Source organism: Heloderma suspectum, chromosome 2, assembly GCF_057233095.1.
Source record: "Heloderma suspectum isolate Gila_16-S chromosome 2, 16-S_ref, whole genome shotgun sequence".
NCBI lineage: Eukaryota > Metazoa > Chordata > Lepidosauria > Squamata > Helodermatidae > Heloderma > Heloderma suspectum.
In genome coordinates this window covers 404,031,448-404,059,326 of record NC_139459.1, presented here as the reverse complement: position 1 = coordinate 404,059,326, position 27,879 = coordinate 404,031,448, and the positions used below count along the sequence as shown (strand labels likewise).

Sequence of the window (27,879 nt, the reverse complement as noted above, 5' to 3'; positions counted from 1 at the left end):
GTGTCCGACTCTTCGTGACCCCATGGACCATAGCACGCCAGGCCTTCCTGTCCTGCGCTCTCTCCCGGAGCGTGCTCAAGTTCATATTCATTGCATCCGTGATGCTATCTAGCCATCTCATCCTCTGCCGTCCCCTTCTCCTTTTGCCTTCAGTCCTTCCCAGGGTCTTTTCCAGGGAGTTTTCTCTTCGCATTAGGTGGCCAAAATATTGGAGCTTCAGCTTCAGTATCTGTCCTTCCAATGAGCACTCAGGGTTGATTTCCTTTAGGATGGACTGATTTGACCTCCTTGCAGTCCAGGGGACTCGTAAGAGTCTTCTCCAGCACCACAGTTCGAAAGCATCAATTCTTCGGCGCTCAGCCTTCCTTATAGTCCAGCTCTCACAGCCATACATTACTACTGGGAAAACCATAGCTTTGATTAGACGGACCTTTGTCGGCAAGGTGATGTCTCTGCTTCTTACTATGCTGTCTAGGTTGGCCATAGCTTTCCTCCCAAGGAGCAAGCGTCTTTTAATTTCATGGCTACAGTCACCGTCTGCGGTGATCTCGGAGCCCAAGAAAGTAAAGTCTGTCACTGCAACCATTTCTTCCCCTTCCATATGCCAGGAAGTGATGGGGCCAGATGCCATGATCTTAGTTTTTTTAATGTTGAGTTTCAAACCAGCTTTTGCACTCTCCTCTTTCACCCTCAACAAGAGGCTCTTTAGATCCTCTTCGCTTTCTGCCATTAGGGTGGTATCGTCTGCATATCGGAGGTTGTTGATAATGGATTGAGGACCTTACATTACTTTCAATATCTGAAAGGGTGGTGTGTATATGCCACCTTTGAATGGATCCTTATTTGGATATCTGGTCCACTTTTGCTGAAGCGTATGTATAATTGCCCCCTTCATGGGTCACTGCCTTGTTGTGGTGAAGGGGCTTGCGTAACTCAGTGAAGCCATAAGCTATGCCGTGCAGGGCCACCCAAGACGGACAGGTCATGGCAGAGAGTTCTGACAAAATGTGGTCCACTGGAGAAGGAAATGGCAACCCACTCCAGTATTCTTGCCAAGAAAACCCCATGGAACGTATCACAAGGCTAAAAGAGATGACGCCGGAAGATGAGCCCCTCAGGTCGGAAGGGGTCCAATACACTACTGGGGAAAAGCAGAGGGAATTTCCAAGTAGCACCAAAAAGAGTGAAGCGGCTGGGCCAAAGCCGAAAGGACACTCAGCTGTCGATGTGTCTGGTGGTGAAAAGAAAGTCCGATGCTGTAAAGAACAATATTGTTGAGGAACCTGGAATGTAAGATCAATGAATCAAGGTAAGCTGGAGGTGGTCAAACATGACATGGCAAGATGGAACATCGACATCTTGGGAATCAGCAAACTAAAATGGACAGGCATGGGCGAATTTAATTCAGGTGACCATTATATCTAGTACTGTGGGCAAGAATCCCTTAGAAGAAATGGAGTAGCACTCATAGTCAACAAAGGGTGGGAAAAGCAGTACTGGGGTACAATCTCCAAAACGATAGAAAGATCTCAGTACGAATCCAAGGCAAACCATTCAACATCACAAGTCATTCAAGTCTATGCCCCAACCACTGAGGCCGAAGAAGCTGAGGTTGATCAGTTCTATGAAGACCTACAACACCTTCTAGAACTAACACCCAAAAAAGATGTCCTTTTCATCATAGGGGATTGGAATGCTAAAGTAGGAAGTCAAGAAATCACTGGGATAACAGGCAAGCATGGCCTTGGTGTACAAAATGAAGCAGGACAAAGGCTAATAGAGTTTTGCCAAGAGAACACGCTGATCATAGCAAAGACTCTTTTCCAACAGCACAAGAGGCGACTCTACACATGGACATCACCAGATGGTCAATATCGAAATCAGATTGATTATGTCCTTTGCAGCCAAAGATGGAGAAGCATTTTTGAGATACAGTCAGTCAAAACAAGACCTGGAGCTGACTGTGGCTCAGATCATGAGCTTCTTGTTGCAAAATGTCGGCTTAAATTGAAGAACGTCGGGAAAACCACTAAACCGTTCAGGTATGACCTAAATCATATCCCTCATGAATATACAGTGGAGGTGAGGAATAGATTTCAGGGATTAGACCTGATAGACAGAGTGCCTGAGGAACTATGGACGGAGGTCCGTAACATTGTTCAGGAGGCAGCAACGAAATCCATCCCAAAGAAAAAGAAATGCAAGAAAGCAAAGTGGCTGTCTGATGAGGCTGTAGGTGAGGAAAGAAGGGCAGTGAAAAGCTAGGGAGAAAAGGGAAGATATATCCAACTGAATGTAGATTTCCAGAGAATAGCAAGGAGAGACAAGAAGGCCTTCTTAAATGAACAATGCAAAGAAATGGAGGAAAACAATAGAATGGGAAAGACTAGAGATCTCTTCAAGAAAACTGGAGATATCAAGGGAACGTTTTGTGCAAAGACGGGCATGATAAAGGACAAAGAAGGCAGGGACCTAACAGAAGCAGATGAACTTAAGAAGAGGTGGAAAGAATACACAGAAGAACTATACGGGAAAGATCTGAATGTCCCTGATAGCCATGATAGTGCGGTCACTGAACTTGAGCTGGACGTCCTTGAGAGTGAAGTCAAGTGGGCCTTAGGAAGCATTACTAACAACAAAGCTAGCGGAAATGACAGTATTCCAGCTGAGCTATTTAAAATCCTACAAGATGATGCTGTTAAAGTGCTGCACTCAATATGCCAACAAATTTGGAACACTCAACAGTGGCCACAAGACTGGAAAAGGTCAGTTTACATTCCAATTCCAAAGAAGGGCAACGCCAAAGAGTGTTCAAACTACCGTACAATTGCGCTCATTTCACATGCCAGCAAGGTGATGCTCAAAATCCTACAAGCTAGGCTTCAGCAGTATGCGAACCGAGAACTACCGGAAGTACAAGCGGGGTTTTGAAGAGGCTGAGGAACTAGAGATCAAATCGCCAACATTCGCTGCATCATGGAGAAAGCAAGAGAATTCCAGAAAAACGTCTATTTCTGCTTCATTGACGATGCTAAAGCCTTTGATTGTGTGAATCACAACAAACTGTGGTAAATTCTTAAAGAGATGGGAGTACCAGACCACCTTACCTGTCTCCTGAGAAACCTGTATGAGGGTCAAGAAGCAACAGTCAGAACCAGACATGGAACAACCGATTGGTTCAAAATTGGGAAAGGAGTATGACAATAAAAGGAACCTGATGGTGGGAGTCTACTACCACCTAGTCACCTCCCTTGTGGACCATGGGAATGCTGTGGACATCATATACCTCGACTTCAGCAAAGGTTTCGACAAAGTTCCCCATGATATCCTGATGAGCAAACCAGCTCAAAGTGGGCTAGATGAAACAACGATCCGGTGGATCCACAGTTGGCTACAGAATCGGACTCAAAGAGTGCTTATCAATGGGATCGTTTCAAGCTGGGGAGAGGTAACGAGTGGGGTCCTGCAGGGCTCAGTCCTGGGCCCAGTGCTCTTCAACATTTGTATGAATGACTTGGAGGAGGAGGTGCAGGGAATGCTGATCAGATTTGCAGATGACACCAAATTGGGCAGGATAGCTAATACTTTGGAAGACAGAAACAAAATTGAAAGTGATCTGGATAGACTGGAGCGCTGGGCAGAAAACAACAGAATGATATTTAATAGGGATAAATGCCAAGTTCTGCACCTTGGAAAAAGAAACCAAATGCACAGTTACAAGATGGGGGATATGTGGCTCAACAACACTACAAGCAAGAAGGATCTTGGAATTGTTGTTGATCACAAGCTGAATATGAGCCGACAATGTGATGTAGCTGCAAAAAAGGCCAGTGCTATTTTGGGCTGCATTAATAGAAGCATAGCTTCCAAATCCCAGGAAGTACTAGTCCCCCTCTACTCAGCACTGGTTAGGCCTCATCTGGAGTACTGTGTCCAGTTCTGGGCACCACACTTGAAGAAGGATGCAGACAAACTGGAGAGGGTTCAGAGGAGGGCACTGAAGATGATCAGGGGACTGGAAACAAAGCCCTATGAAGAGAGACTGAAAGAACTGGGCATGTTTAGCCTTGAGAAGAGAAGACTGAGGGGAGATATGATAGCACTCTTCAAGTACTTGTAAGGTTGTCACAGAGAGGAAGGCCAGGATCTCTTTTCGATCATCTCAGAGTGCAGGACACGGAAGAATGGGCTCAAGTGACAGGAAGGCAGATTCTGGCTGAACATCAGGAGAAACGTCCTGACTGTTAGAGCAATACAACAATGGAACCAATTCCCTAGGGAGGTGGTGGGCTCTCACACACTGGAGGCATTCAAGACGAGGCTGGTCAGCCATCTGTCAGGGATGCTCTGACTTGGATTCCTGTATCGAGCAGGGGGTTGGACTCGATGGCCTTGTAGGCCCCTTCCAACCCTACTTCTATGAGTCTATGATTCTATAAGGCTGTATATTGTTGCCCTGCTTATTTAACTTATATGCAGAGTACATCATGAGAAACACCAGCTTGGATGAATGACAGGTCGGAATTAAGATTGCCGGGAGAATTATCAACAACCTCAGATACGCAGACGATACCACCCTAATGGCAGAAAGCAAAGAGAATCTAAAGAGCCTCTTGTTGAGGGTGAAAGTGGAGAGTGCAAAAGCTGGTTTGAAACTCAACATTAAAAGAACTAAGATCATGGCATCTGGCCCCATCACTTCCTGGCATATAGAAGGGGAAGAAATGGAAGCAGTGACAGATTTTATTTTCTTGGGCTCCAAGATCACCGCAGACGGTGACTGTAGCCATGAAATTAAAGCCTCCTCAGACAGCCACTTGGCTTTCTTGCATTTCTTTTTCTTTGGGATGGATTGAGTTGCTGCCTCCTGAACAATGTCACGGACCTCCGTCCATAGTTCCTCAGGCACTCTGTCTATCAGGTCTAATCCCTGAAATCTATTCCTCACCTCCACTGTATATTCATGAGGGATATGATTTAGGTCATACCTGAATGGTTTAGTGGTTTTCCCTACGTTCTTCAATTTAAGCTGACATTTTGCAACAAGAAGCTCATGATCTGAGCCACAGTCAGCTCCAGGTCTTGTTTTGACTGACTGTATAGAGCTTCTCCATCTCTGGCTGCAAAGGACATAATCAATCTGAATTCGATATTGACCATCTGGTGATGTCCATGTGTAGAGTTGTCTCTTGTGCTGTTGGAAAAGAGTGTTTGCTATGATCAGCGTGTTCTCTTGGCAAAACTCTATTAGCTTTTGTCCTGCTTCATTTTGTACACCAAGGCCATGCCTGCCTGTTATCCCAGTGATTTCTTGACTTCCTACTTTAGCATTCCAATCCCCTATGATGAAGAGGACATCTTTTTTGGGTGTTAGTTCTAGAAGGTGTTGTAGGTCTTCATAGAACCGATCAACCTCAGCTTCTTTGGCCTCAGTGGTTGGGCCATAGACTTGAATTACTGTGATGTTGAATGGTTTGCCTTGGATTCGTACTGAGATCATTCTATCGTTTTTAAGATTGTGCCCCGGTACTGCTTTTCCCACCCTTTTGTTGACTATGAGTGCTACTCCATTTCTTCTAAGGGATTCTTGCCCACAATAGTAGATATGATGGTCACCTGAATTAAATTCGCCCATGCCTGTCCATTTTAGTTCGCTGATTCCCAAGATGTCGATGTTCAATCTTGCCATCTCATGTTTGACCACCTCCAGCTTACCTTGATTCATTGATCTGACATTCCAGGTTCCTAAACAATATTGTTCTTTACAGCATCGGATTTTCTTTTCACCACCAGACACATCCACAGCTGAGTGTCCTTTCGGCTTTGGCCCAGCCACTTCACTCTTTCTGGCGCTACTTGGAAATACCTTCTGCTCTTCCCCAGTAGCATATTGGACACCTTCCGACCTGAGGGGCTCATCTTCCGGCGTCATGTCTTTTAGCCTTGTGATACGTTCCATGGGGTTTTCTTGGCAAGAATACTGGAGTGGGTTGCCATTTCCTTCTCCAGTGGACCACATTTTGTCAGAACTCTCTGCCATGACCTGTCCGTCTTGGGTGGCCCTGCACGGCATAGCTTATGGCTTCACTGAGTTACGCAAGCCCCTTCACCACAACAAGGCAGTGATCCATGATTGGTAGAAAGTGTTAATAAAGATAGAATTATCAAGCATATAGAAGGACAAGTCCTGCAGGAAAGAGAATCAATACGGCTTCTGCAAAGGTTGTCTCATTAACCTTCTCGAGTTGTTTGACAGTGTCAATAAACATGTAACTAGGGTAATCTGGTAGATAGAAAAATAGACTTCTGACAAAGTCCCTCACCAAAGACTCCTGAGCAAACTTAGCAGTCCTAGAGTAAAAGGAGAAGTCCTCTAATGGATCAGGAACAGGTTAAAGAACAAAGCTGAGAGTAGGAATATATGGTAAATTCTCCCAATGGAGGGAAGTAAATAGTGGGGTCCCACAGGGATCTGTATTGGGACTGATGCTTTTCAATTTGTTCATCAACAATCTGGAATTCGGAGTGAGCAGTGAAGTGGCCAGGTTTGCAGATGACACATTATTTAGGGTGGTTAAAACAAAAAGGGATTGTGAGGAGCTCCAAAGGATCTCTCCAAACTGGGATGTGGGGCATCTAAAGGGCAAATGCGGTTCAATGTAAGCAAGTGTGATGCACATTGGGGCAAAACATCCAACTTCAAGCATAACCTGACCTGATGGGATCTGAGCTGGTGGTGCATAGCTCAGTGAAAATGGCGATCTAGTGTGCTGGTGCTGTGAAAAAGACAAATGCCCTGTTGGGGATCACTAGGAAAGGAATCATAGCATTTTAGACTTGTAAGGAATCTTGGACGCCATCGAATTCAACCCCCTGCTCAATGCAGGATCTGCAGAGCAGGACACAAGAATAGCATCCCTGACAGGGGGCTGTCCAGCCTCCGCTTAAACACCTCCAGGGAGAGAGAGCCCTCCACTTCCTGAGGCAGCCAGTTCCACTGCTGAGCAGCTTGTTAAAAGTGGCGTCCTCCAGATGTTTTGGGTTTCAACTCGCACCAGCCTCAACCAGCACAGACAATGGTCAGGCATGCTGGGAGTTGTAGTCCCAAAGGCTGAGGGATGCCAGGATGGGAAGTTCCTCCTAATGTTCAGCCCAAATCTACTTCCCTGCCATTCCCACCAGTTGATTCTGGTCCTGCCCTCAGGGGCAGCAGAGACCTAGTCTGCTCCATCTTCTGCATTACAGCCTTTCAAATATTTGATGACCGCTCTCAGGTCTCCCTTTAATCTTCTCTTAGAAACATAGAATCACAGAATAGTAGGGTTAGAAGGGGCCTACAAAGCCATCACGTCCAACCCCCTGCTCAGTGAGGGAATCCAAGTCCCCGACAGATGGCTGTCCAGCCTCATCTTGAATGCCCCCAGCATGGGAGAGCCCACCACCTCCCTAGGGAATGGGTTCCAGTGTCGTATTGCTCTAACAGTCAGGAAGTTTGTCCTGATGTGCAGCCGGAATCTGGCTTCCTGTCACTGGAGCCCATGATTCTGCGTCCTGCGTTCTGGGATGATGGAGAAGAGATCCTGGCCTTCCTCTCTGTGACAGGGGCTGGCGATGTTGGCTGACAGGAGCTCTGAGATTAATGCATGGAGCAGCAGTGACTCTGTCACACACATCGTGGTCAGTGCGTACAGCAGGGCAGCCCACCATGCGCTAATTGCCCCCTGAGCTGCCACGGTGCATCCTGGCTGCCATGATACACACGCAGCCCCTGAGTGGGGGTTGTTGCCGGTGCCTGTCGTGCCGTGCAAAACTGGCCAGGGGAACGGCAACATGCCGGGGGTTATGAGGGTTGTTTAACAGGCACATCACCCTCCCAGCCAGGCTCCCAGACTGACAGCCCTCAGCCAGGGGTGGCATATTCATCAAGGTGGCCAGCCCTCGCTGCCACCCTCAACCCACGATGGTCTGCTGTGTCTTCTGAACCAGGTCAATGACTTGCCAGTAAAGCCTGCTTGGGGGAGGCTTGTTGAGAGAGTATGGGTAGAACTTTGCTCCTGTTGCAGAGAGGACTCCGCTAATGAGGAGGTCTCCTGGCCTGTAATGATTCAGTGGTGTTGTTTCATCCCTCTGCGAAGTCAAGGGGCATTTGGCCCCGAGCATCACACAGGTGCTCTGGGGCGGCAGCAGCAGCAGCAACAGCAGAATCATCCTGGGCACGCCTGGCACAGCCGCCGTCCTTGCGTCTGCTCCCCTTAACTAATCAGAAGAACAATGAAAAGGAGCCAAAGCCCCTGCGCAACACTGAGGCTTCGGGGGCTTTCCTATTGCAGATGGAGCCCAGCCAGCCAAGGCTTCCAATCTGCAGGGGATGATAGCAAGTCAGCTTCATGCCCACACAGTCCTCCTCACCTGTGCTAAGCCTCCTCCCAAGCTCTCTGTGACACAGGAGGCATTTATGCACCAATCCTTCAGCAACCGGATGCAAGACGTCACCTCAAGTTGCTCTTGAATCAGATGTTTATGTCAGTGGATTCATGGCGATCTTTGGGAGGAGCAAAACCCCTTGAGCTTCAGCAGGAATAATAATGCTAATACATCACTGTGATTTTAATAATTATACGGGGAAAGAGGCATCACCTCTGCATCCTCCTGAACTCTTCATGCAGCTCTGAATGCAGGAGAAAAACATGTCAGCGAGAAATCTCCGATGTGGCTCCAGACGGTTTTTTAAACTTATGTTTTATTATGCATTTTCGACCAAAGAAAAGGAAGAAAAGAGAAAGAAAAAAAATGTGGCTACCTACATAGGAATATATCAGTTTTACTCCATAAATATGAAGTGTGTGTGTATACATCAAAATATGGATATTGATTTTCCATACTCAATATCAGATGCCCATAGATTTTGCTCCCCAATATACATCTGGGTTTAACTTTGAATTCCCAAGATATGCCAGATATTTGGATAAACTGACCATCCCCACGTATCGCCATGTCTTCTCCAGGGCAAGAGTTACTTGTCTCCCTTCTGCCATATTGGAAGGGCACTATCAGGGTGCCCCATATGAGCATCATTTGTGTCCTTATGGAGACGAAATAGTTGGAACTTTAGATCGCTTTTTTAAATGTAGCCTCCATAGGGAGGAATGTAATAGACTACTCTGCCCTATTATGAAGAAATGCTGTGGAAGGCCATTAGAATGGTAGTTGGACATTTTGGGGGCTGGTATAAACAAGTCAACGACAGAGCGAATAGCTGAGTTCCTCTTTTCCATCCAAAACTCTCATAAGACGATTTCTTCATTTTAACTGCAACTCCTATTTTATATCTCATGTTTTATCTTTTGCATCACACTCTGTGTAATTATTCCATGTTTATGTTTCTACATTTTAATAATTATGATTTATTTGTTTGTTTTAATGGGTCTGTGACTGTACAATAAATGATGAGGATGTACTTGTTTTAAAACTTGAAACAAACAAACAAACAAACCTCTCCCCTCAAATAAAAGGTACCAGCAAAGACCTTCTAATGCCGGTCTTATTTTATGTGAAGAATGCAGCTTTTATTAGTATTTCTTATTGCGGGACAGTATGGAACATTGAAAATAACAAGGCATCCATGCCAGTGAAGGAGAAGGAGGCTTCAGGTGGGAACCCAAAGCAGCATCAGCCCAACCTCAAACAATGGACTACATTGCAGGGCTGTTGTAAGCCATGCTCTCAGACAGAGCCCCCCTGCCAATATGGGGACACTGAATGGAATTGGCATTGCTGTGGCATTTCTAAAAAGGTTGAATTAGAAATGAAAATAAATAAATGAACTGAACAGAACTGAACTGAAAGAATCATAGAATCATAGAATAGTAGGGTTGGAAGGGGCCTACAAGGCCATTGAGTCCAACCCCCTGCTCAATGCAGGAATCCAAGTCAGAGCATCCCTGACAGGTGGCTGTCCAGCCTCATCTTGAAGGCCTCCAGCATGGGAGAGCCCACCACCTCCCCAGGTAATTGTTTCCATTGTCGTATTGCTCTCACAGTCAGGACGTTTTTCCTGATGTTCAGCCGGAATCTGGCTTCCTGTCACTTGAGCCCATTATTCCGTGTCCTGCATTCTGGGATGATCGAGAAGAGATCCTGGCCTTCCTCTCTGTGACAACCTTTCAAGTACTTGAAGAGCGCTATCCTATCTCCCCCCAGTCTTCTCTTCTCAAGGCTAAACATGCCCAGTTCTTTCAGTCTCTCTTCATAGGGCTTTGTTTCCAGTCCCCTGATCATCTTCAGTGCCCTCCTCTGAACCCTCTCCAGTTTGTCTGCATCCTTTTTCAAGTGTGGTGCCCAGAACTGGACACAGTACTCCAGATGAGGCCTAACCAGTGCTGAGGAGAGGGGAACTAGTACTTCCTGGGATTTGGAAGCGATGCTTCTATGAATGCAGCCCCAAGTAGCATTGGCCCTTTTTGCAGCCACATCACATTGTTGGCTCATATTCAGCTTGTGATTGACAACAATTCCAAGATCCTTCTCGCTTGTAGTGTTGCTGAGCCACGTATCCCCCATCTTGTAACTGTGCCTTTGGTTTCTTTTTCCTAGGTGCAGAACTTGGCATTTATCCCTATTAAATGCCATTCTGTTGTTTTCTGCCCAGTGCTCCAGTCTGTCCAGATCACTTCGAATTTTGTTTCCGTCTTCCAAAGTATTAGCTATCCCGCCCAATTTGGTGTCATCCGCAAATTTGATCCGCATTCCCTGCACCTCCTCCTCCAAGTCATGAATAAAAATGTTGAAGAGCACTGGACCCAGGACTGAGCCCTGCGGTACCCCGCTCGTTACCTCTCCCCAAAGTCAGAAGGGGTAGTGGGATGCCTGCCTTTGCTGCTACCTCTTGTTTGGAGAGGGGTTTGGACACACCGCTGGGTTAAAATCCTGGTTTTCTCCATTGTTGTCTATGGTCAATTCAGGGAGGGAAAGAGGAGTGTGTGAGGTGGGCGGGGGGCCTCACACCACTCCTACGCCTTTCCCTGTGGTAACTGCCACAGAAAATTACTCTCCAGTGGCACCTTGCCTGGAAATCTAAAGTGCCATTCACTCGCTCCTTGGACACTTTGCCCAGCAGGCCTGGAGTTCTTCCTGTGACCAGAACAAGGTGGCCTGCTCTGCCAAAGAATCCCTCCTGGAAGCCTCCCCTGCTCCTTCTCTCCTTGCCACAACTTTGCAACTGGGGCCACCTGGCCTGCCTGGCCAATCTGACCTCTCCTGCTGCCCAGACGTAAAGCAAGATTTTACCTTGCGGTGAGACATGATAGAGGTGTACAAAATTATGCCTGGTGTGGAGAATGTGGAGAGGGAGAGATTTTTCTCCCTCTTTCAAAATACTAAAACCCAGTGGGGTCATGGTGGCAGATTCAGGACAGATAAAAGGAAGGACTTCTTCACACAGCGCAGAGTTAAACTATGGAACTCACTACCACAGGATGTAGTGATGGCCACCAATTTGGGTGGCTTTAAAAGGGGGTTGGACAGATTCCTGGAGGAAAAGGCTATCGATGGCTACTAGCCCTGATGGCTATGTGCCACCTCCAGTACCAGAGGCAGTGAGCCTGTGTACATGTTGCTGGGGAACATGGGTGGGAGGGTGCTGTTGCATTTGTGTCCTGCTTGTGGGTTCCTAGTTGACAGTGGGTCAGCAGCTGTGTGAACAGAATGCTGGACTAGATGGACCCTGATCCAGCAGGGTTCTTCTTATGTTCTTATGCAGGCGCCTCTCTCCGTTCCTGCCTGCCAAGGCAACATTTTACAGCCAGCTTAAGCCTCAAATGACTGAGTGTCTCTTCTGTTTCATGCACAACTATGTAAAATATTTCCTTCATCATGGCCGAGGAGAGTCCCCGTATGTCACAATGACATACTGAAAATCAGCGTCCTCTTACACTGTAAGATACCATTTCCTCTTTTTATGTAAACTTTCAACAAAATACCAAGAATTCTGGTGAGCAAGGTGGAAGGGTCAGGCCCGGGTCCCATGGTGCCCACAGGAACAGGGGTGTGTGGGGGGGAGGCTTGCTATCTGGGGCCTGGGGCAAATTGCCCTGGTTGCCCCACCCCTCTGGGGGAGTTGAAGAGCCCCGCAGCCCCACAATGCTACCATGGCTGGCGTAGGGCAAATGACATCATGGTGGAAATTGAGCAAGAAGCATGCTTCATAGCAAATGGAGGGGAGATGGTTTTTGTAGTTAGTTCCCCAACTAATGCTGAATGGTGAATTCCCACTGGTTTCTTCTCTGTGCCTGGGCAGAGCTGCGTCTCCGGGACTTTGGAGAAACAATGGTCCCCCGCACCACTCACACCCCCATTAACAGATGAAAACGTTTCCCTTCTGGGGCTGGAGGCAGATTTTTCTCTCCTTCTCCTTGCGGGGCAGTAGCCATGGGGCCGGCTTTGCTTTTCCCACTGATGATGCTCCTGAGGGGTCCATTCTGGGTCCCTAGGACTGGAGGAAGGAAGGAGCCCCCAGGTGAGGAGAGGAGATGGGTGGCGGGAGGAGGGGGGCTTGGAGAAAGACTCCCACACCCTTATAGAATCATAGAATCAGAGAACAGTAGAGTTGGAAGGGGCCTACAAGGCCATCAAGTCCAACCCCCTGCTCAATGCAGGAATCCAAGTCAGAGCATCCCCGACAGACGGCTGTCCAGCCTCGTCTTGAATGCCTCCAGTGTGGGAGAGCCCACCACCTCCCTGGGTAATTGGTTCCATTCTGGTATTGCTCTGACAGTCAGGACGTTTCTCCTGATGTTCATCCGGAATCTGGCGTCCTGTCACTGGAGCCCATTATTCCGTGTCCGCACTCTGGGATGATCGAGAAGAGATCCTGGCCTTCCTCTCTGTGACAACCTTTCAAGTACTTGAAGAGCACTATCATATCTCCCCTCAGCCTTCTCTTCTCAAGGCTAAACATGCCCAGTTCTTTCACTCTCCCCACAGGGCTTTGTTTCCAGTCCCCTGATCATCTTTGTTGCCCTCCTCTGAACTCTCTGCAGCTGGTCTGCATCCTTCTTCAAGTGTGGTGCCCAGAACTGGACACAGTACTCCAGATGAGGCCTAACCAGTGCTGAGGAGAGGAGAACTACTAATACTTCTATTAATGCAGCCCAAAAGAGCATTTGCCTTTTTTGCAGCCACATCACATTGTTGGCTCATATTCAGCTTGTGATTGACAACAATTCCAAGATCCTTCTCACTTGTAGTGTGGTTAAGCCACGTATCCCCCATCTTGTAACTGTGCCTTTGGTTTCTTTTTCCTAGGTGCAGAACTTGGCATTTGTCCCTATTAAATGTCATTCTGTTGTTTTCTGCTCAGCGCTCCAGTCTGTCCAGATCACTTCGAATTTTGTTTCTGTCTCCCAAAGTATTAGCTATCCCACCCAAGTGTCATCTGCAAATTTGATCAGCATTCCCTGCACCTCCTCCTCCAAGTCATTAATGAAAATGTTGAAGAGCACTGGGCCCAGGACTGAGCCCTGCGGTACCCCTCTCGTTACCTCTCCCCAGTTTGAGAAGGTCCCATTGATAAGCACTCTTGGTGTCCGACTCTGTAGCCAACTGTGGATCCACCGGATTGTTGTTTCATCTAGCCCACTTTGAGCTAGTTTGCTCATCAGGAGATCATGGGGCACTTTGTCGAAAGCTTTGCTGAAGTCGAGGTATGTTATGTCCACAGCATTCCCACAGTCCACAAGGGAGGTGACCTGATCAAAAACTGGGATCAGATTGGTCTGGCAGAATTTGTTCTTGACAAATCCATGTTGGCTTCGAGTAATCACGGCATTGTTGTCAAGGTGCTCCCAGATGGATTGCTTTATGATCTGCTCCAGAATTTTCCCAGGGATTGATGTCAGACTGACTGGTCTGTAGTTCCCAGGTTCCTCTTTTTTGCCCTTTTGGATGATAGGGACAACATTAGCCCTCCTCCAGTCCTCTGGCACATCCCCCGTCCTCCATGATTTCTCAAAGATGCCTTTCACCATCCCAATGGGGTACTAAATAAGTCTTCCTTGAGTACGAAACCACCTTATACCCAAAGACAGGCATAACCTGTGGAGAGAAAAGGGGCAGAGGGATCCAGGAAACCTCCAAGACTCAGGGAGGGAGAGAGGAGGGTGGTGGAAAAGAGAAATGGGAGCCCTCAGGACCTCCCCCACCACTGCCCCATCCCTTCTGCCCTCTCCAGGGGAAGGGAGACGGTCCCTCAACAGGAGTTGGGACGCTTTGCCCAGAGGGTTTGGTGATCCTAGGAGGACCCTTTGAAAGGGAAGGAAGGAGGGGGAGGGTGGGGGGGAAGGAAGACGTGGGCAGGGCAGGGAAGAGGGGGTGGGGAGGGGGAGGGGAGCAGTTAGAAGACTTTCCTTGCATTTGATTCAAAAGGGCCATGACGTTTAGCCTGCATTTGGCAACTTTGGCTGCCCAGGTTCCTCCAGGAACCTCAGAAGATGACCTGTCTCTCCCCCTCCCCACTGGCAGCAGGGTTTTCATTCCGTTCAACAGCCGCATGGCAGGCAGAGGTTCAAGAAAGGAAGCATCTCTGCATCTCTGTGCGAGACAAGCTGCAGCTGCGGAAGGTGGAGGAGCTTTGCCAGAGAGAAGCAGGGATGTGTGTGTGTGTGTGTGTGTGTAGGGGGGGCATTGAGAGTGGACAGAACCAGCCCCTCCCATAATCTGTCCCCCTCTTGGCAGCCTCCTCTTGAGGAAAGATCACCAGACGTGGGGGAGATGCCCTTCCATCCACTCTCACCACCTGCCCTGATAGCAGCCAAGAGGCCTTTGAAAAGCCAAGGGAACAGGCAGAAGTCCAACCTGGATCGAACATTCCCAGCAGGGAGGTGCAGTGACAAGGGATGACACTGCCTGTTGAACTTCTGCCTGGCAGAGAATGATCAGAGTTGCGGTCCAACTCATCTGGAGGGCGCCAGATTGGATAGGCTGCTCTAGAAGCATGAACATAAGAAGAGGCCTGAGGCTGGATCGGACCAAGGGCCTGTCTAGTCCAGGATTCTCTTCCCACAGTGGGCAACCAGCTGCTCCCCTGGGAAACCCACAAGCAGGACACGAGAGCAACAGCACCCTCCCACCCATGTTCCCCAGCACGTGTTGCACCTAGGCTCACTGTCTCTGATACCGGAGGTAGCATAAAGCCATCAGGACTAGTAGCCACTGGTAGCCTCCTCCTCCTCCAGGAATTTGTCCCATCCCCTTTTATAGCCGTTCAAATTGGTGGCCCTCACTACGGTTTGTGGTAGTGAATTCCGTAGTTGAACTCTGTGCTGCATGAAGAAGTCGTTCCTTTTCTCTGTCCTGAATCTCCCACCAATCAGTTTTATGAGACAACCCCGGGTTCTAGTACTGTGAGAGAGGGAGAATAGGTCTCCCTCTGCACTTTCTCCACACAATGCATAATTGTGTATCTATTCTGTCTCCCCTCTGTCGCCTTTTCTCTAAGCTAGGCAGTCCCAGACACTTCGTAACCCTCCCTCAACAGGGGAGTTGCTCCAGCGCCTGGATCATTTTAGTTGCCCTTTCCCAACTCTACAATAACCATTTCAGGTGTGGTGACCAGAATCCTACACAGTATTCCAAGCGTGGTCTCATCGTAGACTTGTATATGGGCACTATGGTCTTGGCAGTCATTTTTTCCGTTCCTTTCCAAATTATGCCTAACGCAGGACTTGCCTCTTTCACAGCAGCTGCGCACTGGGGCAACACGTTCATTGTGGAGTCCACCAAAACCTCAAGAGTGGTGCCAGAGGTTGTTGCAGGGAGGCAATGTTTGAACCCCCTCCTGCTAAATCCCCCCCCCCCCACACACACACAATTCAGGTCACCTTGGGACTTCCAAGACTAAGGAGGGATGGGCATTTCTGGTCCTAATCCAACAGTCCATTCAAGACACCAGGTTGTGGCTTCACGGGCAGAGATGCGCACCTTGTCCCAGATGTGGTTCTGGGGGTGTGTGTGTGTGTATGAGATGCTACTTGGACATCACCCATGCAAATATAAGTGCATCCTCTCCACTGTGTCTGGGCCTGTGCAGAGAACTGGAGTGTAGGTCCCTGCCCCAAAGAGCTTCTAATCTAAAATCAGGCCGTGGGGGAAGAACAGGCTGCTGCGTTCTGGCCTCTGTGGTCCTTGGAGGTGGATCTGCTACAGTCAGATGACAACAACAGTAACATCCCGAAACTTCTGAAGCAGTTTTCCATGGGGAGCAGTTATCTATCTATCTATCTATCTATCTATCTATCTATCTATCTATCTATCTATCTATCTATCAGCAAAGACCAAAAATACACTAAAAACCACGGGCTGCTGGCCGCCAGGAGCGTGATGCCCCCCGGCCCCCCACGCGTTCTCCGCAGGCTCTCGGGGTCTCCTCCTCCTCCTCCTCCTGCAGCCCCCCAGCTCCTGGCCCAGGGGAAGTCCGAGTGCCGCGACACGACCGGGACCGGACGGCAGGCGAGCCTCCTCGACGGGCGCTTCCGCGGCCGGCAGGAGCGCGTGCGCTTGGACAGCCACCGCGGGCAACACGCGGCCGTCGCGCCGCTGGGGGAGCCGACGCCGAGGCCGGGAACGGCCAGAACAGGACCCAGAAGGAGCTTCTGCGGTACAAGCGGCCCGACGTGGGTCGTTTCTGCCGGCACAACTACAAGGTGTTGGCGCCAGTGCCTGGCAGGGAAAGTGAGTCGGGGGCAGGGGGAGGGACTGAGGGGGCAGCAGGAGGGAGGGAGGGAGGGAAAGGTGACCCCCCTTCTCTCCCCCCAACCGACTTCCTTGCCCTTCTCCTTTCCCACCCCCTCCTCATTCTCATTCAGTCTCAGCCCCTCCGTCGCCCCCCCCCCCCCGGGTTCCCACGGCAACTGTGACCCAATCTCCCCTCCTCCCCCCAAACACACAGACAATTTCCAGGTTTGGGGGGGGTGCAGCCATGTCAACCCCCCCCCCCCTTTGCAGGCAGAACACTGTTTCTTCTTTAACAGACTATGAAATGATATCACAGGAATATAACTTCTCTGCTGTGATAAATACGAAATAATATTGTTATTCGTGAGGATGATGGGACAGGGGAGTCTCCTTTCTCCAGGAACTTCCAAAAAGTTGCTTTATATTAGAAGAAGAAGAAGAAGAAGAAGAAGAAGAAGAAAGTCTTGTTCAAATATTTCACTCCAGTGCATGAAGGCTTATCAAATAATAAATAAATTAGGTAGAAAAAAATCTGCCCTCAAGGGAAAAGAAACACATTTCAGTACAATAGTTATTACTATTTTTCTTACCAAGAAGCAAAGGGGAAAGGGAAGCATGGAGGTGGCAAGTTCCACAAGAGGGTACAAAGCCAAGTCACTTAACCATACGCAGAGAGCTTCATGAACGCGCACCCAGGCAAAACAATAAAGCTTCCTGGCCTGGCCTGAAACGTACCTGCATATGGATCTCCCCGGATAGCAACCAGCCATCTGCAGGTCCAGGACCACCAGGATGAAGGGAGACCCCATGCTCGCCCTCAGCCCCCTCTGCAAGCCCAGCCCCGGCCACTCAGGGCAGATTTTCCTTCAGGCAATCACTGGCCAGTCCCTGGGTGGCCGCCCCGGCCTCCGAGCGGCTGGGACTCCCCACCAGCTGCAGCTGCTGGCACTTCCCAACGAGCAGGGACTGCGCCCGGCCTTGCGCAGAGGGCCGAGCAGCCTCTAGGTCACACACCATCCCAGGTGGCTGCATCCGACGTGACAGCTTGACCCGGCCTTACGGCGGAAAGCAGGCCGTCATTCTTGACAATCACTTACCCAGAATTCACTGTGAACCTGCTTCTGTCTCTGTGTGTCTTCCCGTTGATGCAATCGCTATTTTTTACGTATTCGCCTTTCCACATTTTCAGCCATGCATCATTCAGCATTTTCAGCAGTGCTTCAGTGGGCGTTTCAGAACAAGACATCTTTTCTCGCTTCGAGGGAGGGGACAGGGGAGTTACCCATTTCTCCACAGCCGCCTTGGCAATGCCAATACAGCAAAACCAGCCATTGTCTTGAAATCCGTGACAGTCCCACCTGCCAACACCTCCAAGGCCTGAAAGATGCCTGCAGCCTCCTTGTACAGGCTCAGTTTCCCTCTGAAGAAAGCCACGTGCTGGGGGAGAGGCAGGAAAGGGCTGCGGCCTCCGTGCCCTATCTGTGGTCCCCCCAGGAGGGTGTCTGGCTGGCTGCAGAGGGAAGGAGAATGCTGCTGACGCAGGTCTACCCAGAAAACCCTCCTCCGTTCTTTGGATCTCTCTCAGCTTCTCTTCCTTCCCCCTCTCACCCCCCCTGGTGTCTCACTCATATTCGTCTTTCCCTCCAGTGTAGCCTACCGTCTCCATCTCCCCCACCAAGGACGACCCCCTCTCCCCGCACACCTTGCTGCTCTGCACTGCGGCCAGTTTCTACCCCCTGCAGATTGAGATCAAGTGGCTGAAGAACGGGCGGGAGGAGAAGGACAGGGTCGCCTATGGGGAAGAGCTCCTGAACGGAGACTGGACACACCAGACCCAGCTGATGCTGGAGACGACACCAGAGTGGGGAGATGTCTACACCTGCCAGGTGGAGCACACCAGCCTGGAGACGCCCATCACCGTGCAGTGGGGTACGAGCCTCCCTCCATCCCCCTTTCCCCTGGAGACATGGTCCTGCAAACAGGACGGGAATTTTTCATTCCTGTGTCACTCCCGGTCAGGAGGCTGGAAGACCCCGCACACTTTCCAGGGGTGCCCCGTTCTCAGGGATTGTCATACAGAGAGCTCAAGTCTTGAGCTGGGACATGCTGCTGGTGATATACGGTCATTGTGACTGCATATTGCTATCGTCGTAGCAGAGGCAGCAAGACTCTTAATCCTAGCTGCTGGGGAAAATGGCAGGAGGGATCCTGGGGTAACAGATCCATGTTCCCCAGCAACTGGGCTTCCCATTGGGTCATCTCATTGGCCATTATGGGAACAGAATGATGGACTAGAGAGTCCCTTGGTCTGATCCAGCCTCAGGGCTCTTCTTATGGGAGGGAAGTGGAGTCAGGAGTAGCGACATGTGCTTGTTTCAGGGAACGAGAAAGCAATATGTGGTTGTTCCTGCTGCATGTGCTGGGATTAATTACAGGGCCTGTAAACTTGGGCGTTGTGTCAAAGTCTTCAGGGAATCAGTGGATTGGGAGGCAGGAATTGGAGGGAGTCGGAGAGGTGGTGTCAGGCAGGTGTCCTGGGAGGCAGTTTCAAGCACTCCGGGCAGCAAGGGAGAAAGGGTGGAGCCTTTAGAGAGAGCAGCAGGAGACCTCCGGACGGGTGAGGGTCTTGAACACACATTCATGGAGCTGGGAATTCACACAGAATTCACAAATGCAATAAATCCCCCCCTCCCCCGAACTTCATGAATAAGATGCTCTCCAGGCTGTTATGTTTTGAAACTCCCATTTCATCCACAGTTAGCCCATAGGTAGTAGACAGACCCCATATCTGTCTGTAAGATACTGCTGCATTTCAGTGTCTTACAGGCACCTTCACATCCCTCAGCAGAGGCCATTTTGTTCCCACTTGGCCCTGAACACCCCTTCCCTTACTCCCAGTTTAGTGCTTCAATTTTCAAGTGGGAACCCAGAAAGCGTCTTGGGGATTCTATATTTTCCCCCTTCTATGGGTGGGGAAGAATTGTTGCAGGAAGTCACCCATGCAGACCTCACGGCCTAAGCTGGAATCTGTGAGTCCTTGAGGGGTCAGCCATGGGGACTGAGAATTACCCTGCCTGCGTGTAATGTGTGGAACACATCCTCCTTTTGAAATCTGGAGAATGAGAGTCCAGATCTGCCCCTGGTCCTTCTGCTCATGTGAGGCCCCTCCTTCGCCTTCCACAGAGCCCCGGAGGTCAGACTCTTCCAGGGGCAAAGAGTGGATGGGGGCCATGGGGGCCATGCTGGGCGTGCTCTTTTTGGCCATGGGACTCTCCCTCTTCCTGAAGAGCAAGAAAGGTAAGCGAGTGTGTGTGTGAGAGAGAAATGAGTGGGGAAGGGATCGAGGAATTTTGGATAGGGACTGCCTACTCTTCTCCCATGAACCTGAGCACACTCCGGGAGAGAGCGGAGGACAGGAAGGCCTGGCGTGCTGTGGTCCATGGGGTCACGAAGAGTCGGACACGACTGAACGACTGAACAACAACAACAACAACTCTTCTCCCACTCCTTCTCCCACAGCAGAAGCTATCCAGGAATCTCCCAGCACCTGTTACCACAGGGTCCACCGGGATAAGACCCTTGTAAAAAGGTTGAGACCTGAACCAAGGAGAGAGACCTCTCTGTCCTTGGCATACTGGCTAAAAGACTGATTGGTGAATCAGCAAGCCCCCAGTTAAAATCTTGCCTCTGCCATTAACTCACCAAGTGGCCTTAGGCAAGCCGCTCTCTTTCAGTCAATTGCTAGAATACAGCAATTGAAGGATATAACTTGTTCAAAAAAACCAGGAGGAACAGAAAGGGAGGTGGGGTTGCACTGTATGTGAAAAATACATATCTCTGCACAGAAATACAGGAGGAGGAGCTTGGTAGCCCCATCGAGAGCATCTGGGTTGAAATAAATGGAGCAAAGAATAAAAGGAACCTGGTGGTTGGAGTCTACTACTGGCCACCCAATCAAGGAGAAGACAAGGATGAAACCTTTGAAAAGCAATTAGCCAATGTTTCAGGGAAGCATGATGTAGTAGTAATGGGGGACTTCAATTTCCCTGATATTTGTTGGGAGAAAAATTCTGCAAAACATGACCCCTCCAGGAAATTCCTGACTTGTGTGGCGGATAACTTCCTCCTGCAGGAATTGGAGGAAGGAACTAGAGGATCGGCTATCCTTGACTTGAACCTAACCAACAGAGATGACTTAGTGGGTAAAGTAGCCGTTACAAGAACTCTGGGGGAAAGCGACCATGTTGTATTTGAGTTCTTGGTTCTAAAGGAAGCAAAAGCCGAGTGTAGCCAAACCCGTACCCTGGATTTTAGGAAAGCTGATTTTAATAAACTCAGAACAATGATTAGTAAGGTCCCATGGCAAGCGATTCTAATGTAGGGATGTATGAAAGTCACTTACCTTATGACGAAATTGATTCGCGGTGGGGAGGAGGCGCTCCGGCCCTCCCCCCGAAATTCTGGCTGGGGGGGAGGCACCCTGTCCCTCCCCCCCGAAATCCTGGCTGGGGGGGAGGCGCCCTGTCCCTCCTGCTGCGAATCCTGGCTGGCCGGGAACGCAAATGGCGGCAGCCCGTAGCCGCCGCCGTTTGCGTCCCTGCAGTCAGCCATGATAGGCTATGTAAATGTTTATGTAGCCTATCACGGCTGAGTAAAAAAAAAAAACCACGTGCATGCAAATGGCGGCGCCCATGGGCGCCGCCATTTGCGTTCCTTATTTTGGCACATCTAGTCTACGTAAACATTTACGTAGACTACGGCGAAAATAAGGGGAACGCAAATAGTGTAGATGCTACACTATTTGCGTTCCCCTTATTTTCGCCGTAGTCTACGTAAATGTTTACGTAGACTAGACGTGCCAAAATAAGGAGCGCAAATGGCGGTGCCCATGGGCGCCGCCACTTCCGTACGCACTTGTGTTTTTTTTACTCAGCCGTGATAGGCTACGTAAACATTTACGTAGCCTATCACGGTATTTTTTAAAAATCTAGCCGTGATAGGCTACGTAAATCTTTACGTAGCCTATCACGTTTTTTTTTTACTGGAAATGGCGGCGGCGGTGGCCGGTCAGAAGACCGGCTGCCGCTGCCGTCGCACTGACGCCGCACCGCCGCCGGAGCCTCCACCGCCGCCAGGGAGATTCGCCCAAGGTACGTCCTGTCCCGGGTGGGGCGGGGGGGCAGATCGTTTCGCCACCGATTTCGGGGGGCCGAATGCGCTGGCATTCGGCCTCCCCGAGATTCGTGGCAAAATTTTCTGACATCCCTATTCTAATGAGAAAAGGAGTCCAAGATGGGTGGGAGTTTTAAAAAAGGAAATTCTCAAGGCACAATTATAAGCAATTCCAACAAGAAAAAAAGGAGAAAGTCAACAGAAGAAGCCAATGTGGCTTCACAAAAAACTTAGGGATGACCTGAAAACAAAAAAGGACACATATAGGAAGTGGAAATAAGGCCAAGCAACAAAGGAAGAGTCCAGGCAGGTAGCACAGAATTGCAGGGATGGTGTCAGGAAGGCTAAAGCTGAGAACGAGCTGAGGTTAGCGAGTGATGCTAAAAGCAACAAAAAAGCTTTCTTCATCTACATGCATAGTAAAAGAGGAAAGAAATGGTGGTTCAGCTATTAAATAAGGATGGCAAAATGATAACAGATGACAAAGAAAAGGCAGAGGTGCTCAATTCCTACTTTGGCTCAGTCTTCTCCCAAAAGAGGGTCTATGACCCCCCTGGCAAAGGCGAAATACAGACAGGAGGAGCAGAATTGCAGCTTGAGATCAATAGGCATATGGTCAAGGAACACCTGATTACTTTGAATGAGTTCAAATCTCCAGGGCCAGATGAACTGCACCTTAGAGTAATAAAGGAACTGGCAGAAGAACTCTCAGAACCGCTGTCTATTCTCTTTGAGAAATCATGGAGGACGGGGGAAGTGCCAGAGGATTGGAGGAGGGCTAATGTTGTCCCTATCTTCAAAAAGGGTAAAAAGGAGGAACCTGGGAACTACAGACCAGTCAGTCTGACATCAATCCCTGGGAAAATTCTGGAGCAGATGATAAAGAAATCCCTCTGTAAGCACCTTGAAAACAATGCAGCGATTACTCAAAGCCAACATGGATTTTTCAAGAACCAATCCTGCCAGACGAATCTGATCTCATTTTTTGATCAAGTAACCTCCCTTGTAGACTGTGGGAATACTGTGGACATAATATACCTTGATTTCAGCAAAGCTTTTGACAAAGTGCCCCGTGATCTCCTGATGAGGAAAATAGCTCAAAGTGGGCTTGATGAAACAATGATCCAGTGGATCAACAGTTGGCTATAGAACTGGACCCAAAGAGTTCTTATCAATGGGATCTTCTCAAACTGAGGAGAGGTAACGATTGGGGTACCGCAGGGCTCAGTCCTGGGCCCAGTGCTCTTCAACATTTTTATGAATGACTTGGGCTGGATCTACACTTACTGCCTTTTTTCGCTTCCAATGAGGTTTCACTGCCCACCTTTCACACTATGCAGTACCCGCCTCGAATTGGAACTGGAATTTTCCACTTCCATGTTCCCGCTTTCAATACCCTAATATCCCAGTATTTCCCCTTAATGTGCTCTGATTTTCTTCCTTCGCTACTGTATCTGGTCGTAGTCCCCTCCCCCACCTGTCCATATAGGGCAGCGTTTGTATTTCCCTCCCGTCCAGTCACAGCTCTTGATGGGCCCATGTCTTCTTCCGGCTGCTGATCGCATAGCTTCCTTAGCATCGAATGTGTGAGCTCAGGCTTCCGGCACTGAGCAGGGGGTTGCTCTATCCCTTCAAATGAGACTAAGTTTTACCCCCTCCTATCCCCCGCTCCAGATGTTTCTTTTTAAATTAAGGCGTTATCCTCGCAGAATTGGGGCTTCTCCGCGAAGTTTTTTTTCTAATTCAGGCATGATCTTCGAAGTTGTGAAGCTTCACAACGTCGAAGCTTCGACGATCATGCCTGAATTAGAAAAAAAAACATTGCGGAGAAGCCCCAATTCTGCGAGGATAACGCCTTAATTTAAAAAGAAACATCCGGAGCGGGGGATAGGAGGTGGTAAAACTTAGTCTCATTTGAAGGGATAGAGCAACCCCCTGCTCAGTGCAGGAAGCCTGATTCCCAGGCGGTCGCCCATCCAACTACTGACTGGGGCTGACCCCGCTTAGCATCCGAGCTCAGACAAACGTGCACAGGAAAACAGCAGGAAAACAGCACAGAGCTCGGGTGTGAACTGAGCTCATGCATTCGATGAAGCACTGCAATGGGGAAAATGGGTGAGTGTGAATAATCACGTTTTAATGCGAGAGCATTTAACCTGATGGGACACCGAATTCGTTGCGATGGTGGGCGCAATGTAGATCGGCCCTTGGAGGAGGAGGTGCAGGGAATGCTGATCAAATTTGCAAATGGCACAAAATTGGGCGGGATAGCTAATACATGGGAAGATAGAAACAAAATTCAAAGTGATCTGGATAGACTGGAGTGCTGGGCAGAAAACAACAGAATGACATTTAACAGGGATAAACGCCAGGTTCTGCACCTAGGAAAGAGAAACCAAATGCACAGTTACAAGATGGGGGATACGTGGCTCAACAACACTACAAGCAAGAAGGATCTTGGAATTGTTGTCGATCACAAGCTGAATATGAGCCAACAATGGGATGTGGCTGCAGAAAAGGCCAATTCTCTTTTGGGCTGCAGTAATAGAAGTATCGCTTCCAAATCCCAGGAAGCACTAGTTCCCCTCTACTCAGCACTGGTTAGGCCTCATCTGGAGTACTGTGTCCAGTTCTGGGCACCGCACTTTAAGAAGGATGCAGACAAGCTGGAGAGGGTTCAGGGGAGGGCAACAAAGATGATCAGGGGACTGGAAACAAAGCCCTATGAGGAGAGATTGAAAGAACTGGGCATGTTTAGCCTTGAGAAGAGAAGACTGAGGGGAGATAATGATAGCGCTGTTCAAGTACTTGAAAAGTTGTCACAGAGAAGAAGGCCAGGATCTCTTCTCGGTCATCCTAGAGTGCAGGACACGGAAAAATGGGCTCAAGTTACAGGAAGCCAGATTCCGGCTGAACATCAGGAAAAACGTCCTGACTGTTAGAGCAATACGACAATGGAACCCATGACCTGGGGAGGCGGTGGGCTCTCCCACACTGGAGGCATTCCAGACGAGGCTGGACAGCCATCTGTCAGGGATGCTCTGACTTGGATTCCTGCATTGAGCAGGGGGTTGGACTCGATGGCCTTGTAGGCCCCTTCCAACCCTACTATTCTATGATTGATTCTATGATCTAGGACTGTTTAGCTGAGAAAAAAAGGCAAGTGCGGGGAGACATGATAGAGGTGTACAAAATTACGCGTGGTGTGGAGAATGTGGATAGGGAGGCATTTTCTCCCTCTCTCACAATACTAGGGATGGCAGAGAATTCCGCCACGGATCTCAGTGAGGCCGAATGCCAGTGCATTTGGCCCCCTGAACTCCATGTCGGAACGGCCTGCCCCCCCCGCGGATCCCCCCCGGATGAGACTTACCTGGGGCGGATCTTCCGGGCGGCAGCGGCTGTGGCGACGGCTGCGGTGGCCGGTCTTCTGACCGGCTGCTGCCGCCGCAATTTCCAGTGTTTAAAAAAAAAAAAAGACGTGATAGGCTACGTAAATCTTTACGTAGCCTATCATGTCTGACTTTAAAAAAAAACCACGCGCGTACGCAAATGGCGGCGGCTACGGCTGCCGCCATTTGCGTTCCTTATTTTGGCCCGTCTTAGTCTACGTAAATATTTACGTAGACTAAGACGGCAAAAATAAGGGGGAACGCAAATACTATTTTCGCCGTAGTCTATGTAAATCTTTACATAGACTACAGGGACCAAATAAGGAACGCAAATGGCGGCTCCCTATGGGGGCCGCCATTTGCGTATGCTTTTTTTTTTTCAAAGTCACCCGTGATAGGCTACGTGACGATTAACGTAGCCTATCATGGCTGACTTTGGAGATCTAGCCGTGGTAGGCTATGTTAATCGTTACGTAGCCTATCACGTTTTTTTTTTTTACTGCACTTGTAATGGCGGCGGCGGCATTACCCGGGGGGGGGGGGGGCGGAGAATTTCACCGCCGATTTCAGGGGGCCGAATGCGTTGGCACTCGGCCCCCCGAAGTTTCGGGGAGAAATTCTCCCCCATCCCTAGGATCACCCCACGAAACTGACTGGTGGGAGATTCAAGACAGATAAAAGGAAGGACTCCTTCACACAGGCTTTAAAAGGGGGTTGGACAAATTCCTGGAGGAGGAGGCTACCAATGGCTACTAGTCCTGATGTCTGTGTGCTACCTCCAGTACCAGAGGCAGTGAGCCCATGTGCAACACGTGCTGGGGAACATGAGTGAGAGGGTGCTGTTGCTCTCATGTCCTGCTTGTGGGTTTCCCAGGGGGGAGCTGGTTGGCCACTGTGGCAAGAGAATCCTGGACTAGATGGGCCCTTGGTCTGATCCAGCTTCAGGGCTCTTCTAATGTTCAAACCTCTAGGGCAGCCTTCCCAACGTGGTGCCCTCCAGCTGTGTTGGACTCTAATGCCCATCATTCTCTGCTGGGCAGGAGTTCAACAGGCAGTGACTTCCCTCATCACTGCACCTCCCTGCTGGGCTTCTGCCCGTCCCCCTGGCTGCCCAAAGGACTCCTGTTCAAAGGCCTCTTGGCGGATGTCAGGGCAGGTGGTGAGGATGGACGGAAGGGCATCTCCCCCACTTCTGGGGATCTTTTCTGGAGAGGAGGCTGCCAAGAGCAGGGGCGGGGAGGGACTGTGGGAGGGGCTGGTTCAGTCTACTCTCAACCGCCCCCCCTTCACATCCCTGCGGCTACCTGCTTCTCTCTGGCAAAGCTCCTCCACCATCAGCAGCTGCAGCTCCTCCAGCACAGAGAGGTGCTTCCTCTGTTGAATGTCTGCCTGCCATGCAGCTGTTAAAGGCAAGGAAAGGCCTGCTGCGGGGGGGGGGCAGATCACCTTCTGGGCTGTGAGGAGGAACCTGGGCAGCCAAATTTGGCAAATGAGGGCTGAACTAGGTGGACCACTTTGGCTTGCTTCTAACTTCTCCACTCCCCCTCTCTTCTCCAGAGAGCCCTGCCCTGCCCAAGCCTTCCTTTCCCTCCCTCCCTCTCTTTCAAAGGGTTAGGGTGGGTGGGTTGGGGGTGGGGCGCAAAACCCCTGGACAAATGGTCTGGACTCCTGCGGAGGCACCCGTCTCCTTTTCCCTGGAGAGGCCATGAGGAGAGGCAGAAGGGGTGTGTGGAGTGGCGGTCCTGGGGGTCCCACTTCTCTTTTCACACACTTCTCCCTCCCTGAGCCTTGGATATTTCCTGGATCCCTCTGGCCCCTTTTCTCTCCACAGAGTACACCCATCTTTAGGGTTAAGGTGGTCTCGTACTCAAGAGAGACTTATTGATGCCCCATTGGGATGGTGAAGGGCATAAGGATGTGGGGGCCTCCGTCCAAGCCCCCCTCCTCCCCCCGCCCAGCCCCTGTCCTTACTTGGGGACCTCTTCCCTCCTCCAGTCCAGGGACCAAGGACAGCATCAGCGGCAGCACCATAATCACTGGGGGACCCAAGCCGGCCCCATAGCTGCTGCCCCACAAGGAGGGGAGAGGGAAATCCGATCCCAGCCCCAGAGGGGGAACTTTCTGGTCCATTAATGGGGGGCGGGAGGGGGGCACCAGTTCTGCAAAGCCCTGGATACGCAACTCTGCCCCGGCACAGAGAAGCACCAGTGAGAATTTGCTCTTTGGAGCAGCATCAGTCTCCAGGCAGACGGTCCCCTGGCTTGCCCCCGTTGAGAAGAGAGGTTTGGGCTGCAAAAGGAGGCAGAGGAAGCTCTGAATGTGGTGTCTGCATGCTTGGGGGGGGGGTGAATTAAAGAGCCCCCCATTTCTCCTTCTGCCAGGCTGGGTGGGCTGCAGCTGTGGGGCTCCAGGGAGGAAGCCACATTTCAAGCGGAGAGGGGCCAGGCAGTCCCCCTGTTCGCTTGGCGATCTTTGGGAAGGAGCAGCCATGAGATGCCCAGCAGGCCCTGTGACCGCGGATGGGGGTGGGGGAGAAGGACCCCTCTCAATGACTGGGCTGGGCCTCTCTTGGCCCCCCGAGAAGGCT

The 27,879-nt window shown here is 50.1% G+C and overlaps 1 pseudogene; it reads left to right on the top strand.

Annotated features, from left to right (window-relative positions):
• Window positions 1–12,426: 12,426 nt before the first annotated feature.
• On the top strand, window positions 12,427–20,045 carry LOC146356704 (H-2 class II histocompatibility antigen, E-S beta chain-like; annotated as a pseudogene).
• The last annotated feature ends 7,834 nt before the right edge of the window (window positions 20,046–27,879 follow it).